This window comes from Pundamilia nyererei, unplaced genomic scaffold (genome assembly GCF_000239375.1).
Source record: "Pundamilia nyererei isolate P.nyererei 1_Seehausen unplaced genomic scaffold, PunNye1.0 scaffold00562, whole genome shotgun sequence".
NCBI classification, from domain to species: domain Eukaryota; kingdom Metazoa; phylum Chordata; class Actinopteri; order Cichliformes; family Cichlidae; genus Pundamilia; species Pundamilia nyererei.
Window position 1 is genome coordinate 43,421 of NW_005187963.1, and position 9,658 is coordinate 53,078.

Here is a 9,658-nt window from a genome sequence, read left to right on the forward strand (position 1 = left end):
TCCGGGAAATTCAGTTTCCAGTAGCAAAGCACCGAAAGAAGTTGCATGTTACAGATACATTAAGGGGAATGAGAGTAAGGATATAAGCATAAATACACCATATATACACATATACACATATATAGATACAGAATATACAATATGGATAAATAGGATTGCTCATTTGAGTGAGTATATTGCACAGCGATTATTGCACAGTCAAATATAAGAAAAAAGACAAAACAAAAAACAAAAGACAAATATTGCAAATATTGCACAGTGTAGAAAAGTACCTACAACTCAGTTGTTCCCGCCCTCCCTTGTCCCCCTGTTTCTCCTCCCTCTCCCCTCCAGTGAGGAGTTAAACAGTTTGATGGCAAGATAAGCATGATGAGGTTGAATATGGGTGAAAGAAAAGCATCTCTTCCTGTGTTGAGACTAAAACATTACATGTCTGTGTAAACTGGATATTCACAAAAGCTCAGAAAACAAAATTGTCTCAAGTCTCACTGGCATACTTGGAGAGACTTGTCATGACAAATTTAAGTCACTAAAGGACTGAATCCAAAACATAAGACCTTCTTAAGCTCCTGACTGAGTTTTTACAGGTTGTTTAGACTGGTTACCTTGGCTACCAGCTGCATCTGAACCATCTTCTTGTTCACCATACTCACATTATACACTATCAGTCAAAAGTTTGGGCAACCATTTAATGGTTTTTCCTTATTTTTATGACTATTTACATTGTAGATTCTCACTGAAGGCATCAAAACTATGAATGAACACATATAGAGTTATAAAGTAAACAGAAAAGTTAAAAATTACTCAAAACATTTCTTAGATTTTAGATTGTTCAACAGAGCCACCCCTTTGATTACTGCTTTGCTCACTCTTGGCATTCTCTCAATGAGCTTCATGAGGTCGTCACCTGAAATGGTTTTCCAGCAGTCTTGAAGGAGTTCCTAGATATGCTGAGAACTTGTTGGCCCTTTTGCCTTCACTTTGCGGTCCATCTCATCCAAAACCATCTCAATTGGGTTTAGGTCAGGTGACTGTGGAGGCTAGGCCATCTGGCGCAGCTCTCCATCACTCTCCTTCTCGGTCAAATAGGCCTTATACAGCCTGGAGGTGTGTTTGGGGTCATTGTCCTGCTGAAAAATGAATGATGGTCCAGCAAAGAACCGCCACACCACCACACCTCCTGCTCCATGCTTCACAGTGGAAACCATGAATGCAGTGACCATTCGTTCACCTTTTCTGCGCCACACAAAGATATGGCAGGTGGAACCAAACTCATTAGACCAAAGCACAGATTTCCATTGGTCTAATGTCCATTGTGTTTTTTGGCTCAAACAAATCTCTTCTGCTTGATGCTTTTCCTTAGTTGTGGTTTCTTAGCAGCTGTTTGACCATAAAGGTCTGATTCACACAGTCTCCTCTGAACATGTAGAGATGTGTTTGCTACTGGAACTCTGTGTGGCATTTATCTTGGCTCTAACCTGCGGTGCAGTTAACTTGCGATTTCTGAGGCTGGTGACTCAGATGAATTTATCTTCAGCAGAAGAGGTGACTCTTGGTTTTCCTTTCCCTTTCCCTTTTTGATGGTTTTTGTGACTGCACTTGGGGACACATTCAAAGTTTTAGCAATTTTCCTCACTGACTGACCTTCAGTTCTTAAAGTAATGATGGACAGCTGTTTCTCTTTACTTAGCTGATTGCTTCTTGCCTTTTGAATTCTAACAGTTGTCGAGAGCTGTTTAGAAACCTGACTTCTGCATGACACAAGAAGCTAACACTAGCTTACACTAGCTGCAGAGGTGGCCGAGTACATTGAATAGATTCGAAGAAAGCAGGGAACAATCCACATCACTGTAAAATGCTGTCCGTCTTGTCAGCCAAGGAGGAAAGTTTAATGGATCATGGCACTGATGTTATAATGCCAATGGATGATCTGTAGGTAGAGATTGCAAGTATTCAGGGATACCACGACCATAGTCTTGCATGGCAAGCTTGCACCAGTAGATTAATTCAGAAGGCGTGCAAATCTACGAGTGTACAGGGTAGTGATGCAAGTTCAAGTTCACTCAGGTCATCAGACAAACAATCAGTTATGTTGCTGATAGAAAAACAAGTTAGCGGCATGAATTCTGGTCTCAGTATAAAACAGTTATTCATAACAGTGATGTACTGTGTAAATGGGAGAAGCTATCTGACTGGAACATTAACAAGAGCGCCAACAGAACCTCTTCAGAACCAATAAACGAAATTCAGTACCCCAGTGAAAAAGTCGCCCTAAGGGCATACATAGAGCTACACACAGCAAATGGAGTTTATCACACTGGATATATTGTGCAAGTACAAACATGAAAGAGAATATTATCCAGAACATTCTGTGACTGCTCACAAAGAGGAAGCAAGAAAACTGGCATAGTGTTATGTCTGCCTCAACACATAGTGAAATTCTGCAGAGTTGAGTGTTTCACCTCCTGACAACATCAATTAGTTTGCGATCAAAAAGAAGTACATTTGAGTACTGATAGTAGCAGAACAAATGCTTTGGTGTCATTGCTTGCCAGATGGAGGCAGCCAAAAACGCATAGTTCATGAGAGCATAGTGAAAGACCTAATGCTATCATTGCTGAGGCACAACTTCGGATCATCCACTCATGTGGGAGTGTCACTGGAAAATGTGGTGAATACACAGCAAAGAGTTGAAAAGGACAGAGCAGCTTGTTGGTTTCACAATAAAAGGCACTGAACTCTTATTATCAATAGGAGTGAATTATTAATGGAAAGTAGTGTGTTGCAAGGTTGAGAAAATAACAAAATCACTAATAGCTGTTGAAAGCAGTTTAGGATGTACATTGCTTGGACCACTTTCAGCATCAAGTGTCACTGAGACAACTGGCAAACAGCCTGACTGTGAAATACTACATGCCACATTATGAGATAAATTAAGAGTGGTGTTTGATGCATCATTCTGATGTTTTAGGAGCATTACAATACAATATAAAGTATTCTGATTACCGCCCATTTAAACGGTAACTGTAACAGAATACAGTTACTCATATTTTGTATTTTAAATCCATAATGCCGGTACATATATTCCGCTACTCCCCAACACTGGATTCCAGTGACAGTGCTGCTGCATCAACATTGTGACTCAATTACAAAGTTTCACAAATCCAGAGCTGTGGTCACACTGTGCTAGCAAAAGCAATCCTGCTGAGCTAAACACCACATGACAGTGTTCAGAACCTTATTCAAAGTAAGCTGTGGTGGAATACATGTTTCACTGATGAAGTTAAAAAGGATTGATGTGTTCAAGATGAGGTGAACTCTGAGCTAAGATCTACCTTGTAGGCTACAGTATAGCTTACCAGCACTGAATGAGCTGAACCACAGCTAGACCTAGAGAAGTACAGAAGGTTAAAAACAGTACTGAGAATAACTATGGGTTAAAAGGCTCATGGTCAATTCCCACTGTAGTCAAACAATAAAGGGAGCACTAATTCCAGAGTAGCTCACCGTGGCAGATGTTTTTTAGAGGAAAGTTACCCAAGAACATAATTTCAGCAAAGGAAATCTTAAACCTGAAATACGAGCAAGATGTCAAGAGAGACTCAACAATCAAAGATTTGAAGCCATTATTAGATAAACACAGATAGTGGGAGACAGGCTGCAGTATCCTGATTTTAGTTTGAGCTAGTGGTACTGCCTACCAGTAATAGATACTCTCAGCTTCTTATTCAGTAGTGTATTGTGTGATGGGGTCAGAGATACTCTTTTGCAAGTGAGGGAGATGTACTGGTTGTTAAGGGGCAGATGGTTAGTGTCATGTTGTTAAAGTTGCAGGTGAATGAAGGTGAAACTAGCATAGCAAGTCACATCTCCATTACCGAGCGACAATGCCAAAACGTTTGCTTGAGCAGACCAAGTTTTATGATTTAAGTTTTTGGAAGTCAATTAAAGAATCAGAGATTACAAGATTTTTCAGTGATAACAGGATCACCTAGAAATTTATTGTCATGCATGCTGCTTTGTGGGGCTGCTTGTGGGAAAGACTTTTGGGGTCTATAAAACAAGTCTAAAGAGGGTCCTACGGAGGGCTTCACTAAACTTTGAGGAGTTAAATGGTAAATGGTATTTGTATAGCGCTTTACTAGTCCCTAAGGACCCCAAAGGGTTTTACACATCCAGTCATCCACACACATTCACACACACTGGTGATGGCAAGCCACAGCCACCCTGGGGCGCACTGACAGAGGCGAGGCTGCCGGACACTGGCGCCACCGGGCCCTCTGACCAGTAGGCAATGGGTGAAGTGTCTTGCCCAAGGAACAAGGCGAACTCCCAACTCTTAAGCCATGATCGCCCCTGATAGGATAGGATCCCCTGAGTTTGCTGATAGGAGGAAAGGCAGTTTTAAATCCCAGACCTCTGTTCTTTGTATACAGTGAAGCGTCAGAGCTCCAGTTACTTATACCCTCTCATTTCCTGGTTGGTGGGAGACTAATTTCTCTTCTGCCATCTCAGGTGACCAGCAAAAGCCAGGAGGACATGGGTCCAAGATGGGGGTGGAACTGCTGGTGGAAAAACTTCTTGATGGATGTAAAATCTAGTCACAAGTATGAAACTCCTACGCCTACTCTGGTGAATATAGGAGATGTTGTCCTAATTGGACAAGATAACCTACCCAGGCAAACTTGTAAAAAGGGCAGGATAATGGAGTTGTTTCTAGGGAAAGATGGGTGCATTTATTGATTTAATGTTCACATTTCTACAGAAAGTGTGCCGTCCCTTGGGCTGTATCGCTGGATTAAAAACATTCTGCCAAGGTTGACAGAATGTTTTTAATCCAACAAAACTGCCCAAGGGACTGCCAGCCATCACAGCTTTGCTCAAGTTAATCAAACAAAGGAAGTTAAATGATAACTGGGGATCGACTGGTCTGGAGCAAATATACAGCGTATGGGCAATATTAAAACATCGTCAGTACCACAAGTTAACACTTTCAGTATGTGACTGTTATCTATGATAGTGCATGGTACAAGTGCATGGAACGACTCAGCAATGTTAGTTCCAAGAGTAATCTAAGATACACAACATAAAATCCAAGCCAAGGGAGCAATAGAACTGCAGAGATAGCAAGGAAATTAACAAAGAAGCTGCTATAAGGAAGAGCAAAGTAAGATGAACTACTCGAGGCTGACTTTGATTAAATGCAGATCATTAGGCTGAGGCTTCTTATTTGAGCCATGTTTGATGAGAAAGTTGTGCAGAAACACTAGGAAAAGCTCCCAGTTTGGGCAGCTAGTCTGTCCGGGAACCTCCTCAACCTCAGTGGTTGAAGGAGTCACGAATTCACTTGCCATGTGGGACCTTAGCGATTGTCAGGGCTCTGTGATTCAAGTTTAATGACGTGTATGATTTGCTGGCGTTTTGGCTTAGTGGTTGTGTAAATAAACCAGAGAGATAGCATGATTATAGCTGTGTTTGAAAGCAGAACTTGCATTTTCCTGGGCAAATACAACAGCTGTCTGTACATGATAAGAACTGGAAGTGAGCCACTCTTTGCTGGAAATATTTTTCTGGCTATGTGAGGCTTGAGTCCAGGCTAGATAAAAGAGCCAGCCCCCAAAGCTTTAGATCCTCGGCTTATGCCCTGCTGGTCTCAAGAGAGCAGTAGTTACTGCAGTCATTATTTAAGTCCTTATAAACACTAAAGACCTAGAAATGTCCTTCAGGTGCTCCAAAACCTATAAAGTCAAATCATATTCACCCTCGTGTATGTCAAAAAGAAACAACACAGACATACTTTGAAAGTCTTTACCTCCACTCTGTAGCATTTTCCATCAAGACCTCAAGCTGGTTTTACTGATTTGTGGAGCGAGCCCAGGCTGCTCTTAGCATGACATGCCAATTACACGGCTGTAACCTTTTGGTATGTGAACACCATCAAACCTGCAGGAGCTGCTTTGGGGCTCTTTAGGGTCAAGTCTTAACGCACATGTATATGTCTAAATACATTTGACATTGTTGCTGAACATTCTTGTTCTTTCTTTTCACCTTCTAAGCTGTATCGCCCAGTTTTCTCTTTTGTTCTATCGGGACTGATTCAAAAGGCAGAAGGAGAAGAGTAATCTTTATTTAAATAGAATTAAAAGAGATTGAAGATAATTTAGAGTATTAGATCCAAGTTCTCAGTTAGTTTTTAACAATGCTAATATGATTATTTTTAGCTTGTGGAAAGTATTACAAGACTTTTGAGAGCAAGGTTTATAGGTTCTTGCTTTTCAGTGAGTTAATCATGTAATACAGATGGCGTAAACAAGCTTCTATTGTCTTTTTTTGACTGTCCCATTCCAGGCTTAATTGACTTCTCATTGGTGATGTTATCTAACCCACAAGCCTACGCACCTCTCTCTCTGTTCAGTGTTTACTTTTTAGAGTATAGTATTGTTTTATATTCATTTTATTTTGTTTGTTCTTTTTAAATGTACTTTTACACTTAAAAGTTTCCAGTGTAATAAAAATTTGATAATGGTAGCATAACAGCATAACAATAACTGGATATGAATGACTTGAGGTTATATTACATGACAGTACATTCCTAAATCTTGGAATCTTGGAAGCTCACTTCTCTTGACAACTTTAAAGAAAAGCAGATGTGAAATAAAATGTGTGTATATATATATACACATTTTATTTCACATTTAAGAGCATAATGACAGTGCTATTATTATTGTTATTATTTTTTTTGACCTTCAGATTAATTTGTGACAATATATTTTATTTATTAGGCAGCAAAATGAATTCACATTTTATACCCAAATTTAAACTGGTACACTGGACTTCTCTGAGATGTCAGAAAGTATAACACTCAACCACAAATTTTTCTGTTTATTAATGCAAGTAACTGTATTTTGGCATCTAAGCAGTAAATCTGAAAAGTCACAGATAACAAAAATGACAAGGACTGTTTAAGGCAGTGGTTGCATAAATCATACCTTATGCAGTCAGCTGAACACTGAATGTAGCTGGGTTACAGTTACAGTGCTTCACCTGCCTAGAGCACCAATTGACAAGAAAGTCGACCCATTGCCATATTATACAATAAGGTCTGGTATGGTCTCGTTTTAAATCCACCTCAAAGACTTGCAATGCCTAGAAACATCAGATTCAGATATGGGCCTTACTATTATCCTGTAAAGTTTGAAATTTCAAAAGTCATGGGAACCAGCTTTGGATATGAGTCAAAAATATTTTCTATGTTATAAAGATTGCATTTGCAATCCCCAGTAGTTTTGGAAAAGGGCCAAAAACACATTTTGAATTAGCAAAGCACAGTATAAGGCCAAAAGCATAATTCTGCCAGCTGCAGCTGGCACTGAAACACTGGTGATGAGGTAGGTTAGGATTTCCCAGGAACAAGTTAGCAGAGATGGTGAGAAATAATCATACAAATACTCTCCACTTAAGCAAAATCCTTAGCATCTGAAGAGTATTTACTTCAGCTGTTGGCTCCATGAAACTGTATAACAGCTATAATCCCATCAATTCATCACACATGTGCTCAGCCTAGAAAGCTCTGTGCTTATGCTCAAATGGCTGAAAGGTTACACCCATATGCAATGCAATATGCACAACTTTTTGTTTAATGATAAAATGAAAAGATCAGACAAATTTGAAAAGCAGTTCTACATAATACACAGAATGCTGTGTCGCAAGTTAAATGGTGTTAGATACAAAGTCAGTTTTTCATTGTACATCTGATTTAACATTTCTCTTTAGAACCACACCAGTTTTGCATGTAGGTCATGTAATAGTTTGTGTTCCAGTTGTGCTATAGCCAGCCAGAAGTACATTTTTATACGAAAAGGTCTGGTATTTTATGCTTGCAGGGAAGTACCATTTTTTCATCCAACCATATCCCAGAAATCCCTTCATCCCAATCAATTTGCTACAAATATTCACTTGGACTGGTAGAGTAGTGCAGTGGTTTGTACTGTCACCTCTTCAAATCCACTTCCAGTTCCGTGACAATTAATATGATTGTGAGTTCCGTCACAATCATATTAAAGACATGTTATGGTTAGTTGCATGTTGCTTGTTAAGGTTAATTGTGACGCTACGGCCAAATGAACAGAATCGCTTTTGGAGATTTACTTACCTGGATGATTGAGCATGCATCAAGACATCTACAGTAGTGAAAGCCTAGCGATCTGAACAGACTATAATAGTGAACAGTGTACGCACTATGACAGAGACTATGCTATGCCAGTGTCCTAAAACTATAGCAGTAACCAGTGTGAGCATACGGTGAATGATTAGAATAAATGACAGTCATGATTGTGGTCATTGGGAGGGATAGGGGGGAGGAGCAGTGTAGACGGGTTAAGTTGAGTGTGAATGGAAAGGTTCAGTGGGGGACTGAGTTCAGTAGGGTGACAGCAGTTGGGAAGAAGCTGTTCCTAATCCTGCTGGTTTTAGTCTGTGAGGTCCTGTAGCGCCTTCTAGAGGGGAGGAGCTGGAAGACTTCATTGGCAGGATGAGAGGAATCCCTGAGAATGATGCGTGCTCGGCATAGACATCTCTTCTTGTAGACATCCTCAATGGCAGGAAAGTGGAGTCACTGTGATGTGTTAGGCAGTTTTCGCCACCTGCCGGAGTGCTTTGTGGTCAGCGACAGAGCAATTACCATACCAGACTGTGACATGCTCTCAATGCTCTCTATCGCGCAGCGGTAGACATTACCCAGTATGTCAGTTGTTCTTCTTCAATGTCCTCAAGAAGAAGAGGCACCGATGGGTCTTCTTGACCAGGCTGGAGGTGTTAGTTGACCAGGACAGATTCTTAGAGATCTGGGGGTTCTGAAGAACTTGAAGCTGGGAACCTATTCAACAGCTCTGCTATTTATGTACCTGAGAAGAGAAGTACAAACTTACTGAAACTACATAGCAATAATAAGTGATTGCTATTTAAGCCATTGTCTGCTGAGTGTACATTATTGAAGTATACTGGAATGAAGCAATTATGAAGCAAACTGCTTTCATTTAAGGTGGAGTGTAGCATACTAAGGGAATTCAGATATAATAATTGATAGGACATATTACAATAACACTTTGTGTTTTCACTTATTTTTTAAGTGTATAAAGAAAGTGTTTATGTCACTTTGGAAACTTATGTCAAGCCTCCTCTGTTGTGATGTTTTCAATTGTTGAGTAACTGATTGTGTGGAGGCATATGACTGGGACATTCTTGGAAGTTCTGCACGTGGAAAATCTGTGTTTTGAGTTAGAACTTATAAACGATTCTATAAAACTCCTGCAGGTCCAAGTTTTTGCAAAGTAGCATTAAAAGTCAAATAAATCACCCATCTAAAAAAAATAAATTCCCTTGCACACCAAAATTAGGAGTTTATATTTGCATTTAGTATAGTATCTGTTCTTCATTTATCAGATGAAGTACAGGGTGACCTGCTGCCAAGTTGGCTGCAGGTCACCCTTTGCTACAAATCATAGTTTACTGTCTGGTCTTTGGTCTGTTATTTTTGCCTCCCATTACACATCAACTTCTTTTCACTGGACTTCTCAACATTACCCTGCCCTTGCAGGCCTATAAGCCCTCTTCTGCTTTGGATAATAACATATTGGTGTAAAATTTTCAGTACAGAGAT

General features: G+C 40.0%; 1 protein-coding gene across 1 annotated transcript in view; it reads left to right on the forward strand.

Moving 5' to 3' along the window:
- Positions 1-9,658, forward strand: part of arsj (arylsulfatase family, member J) — a 13,277-nt gene that overhangs the window by 1,949 nt on the left and 1,670 nt on the right. The gene's annotated exons all lie outside the window — the stretch shown is intronic.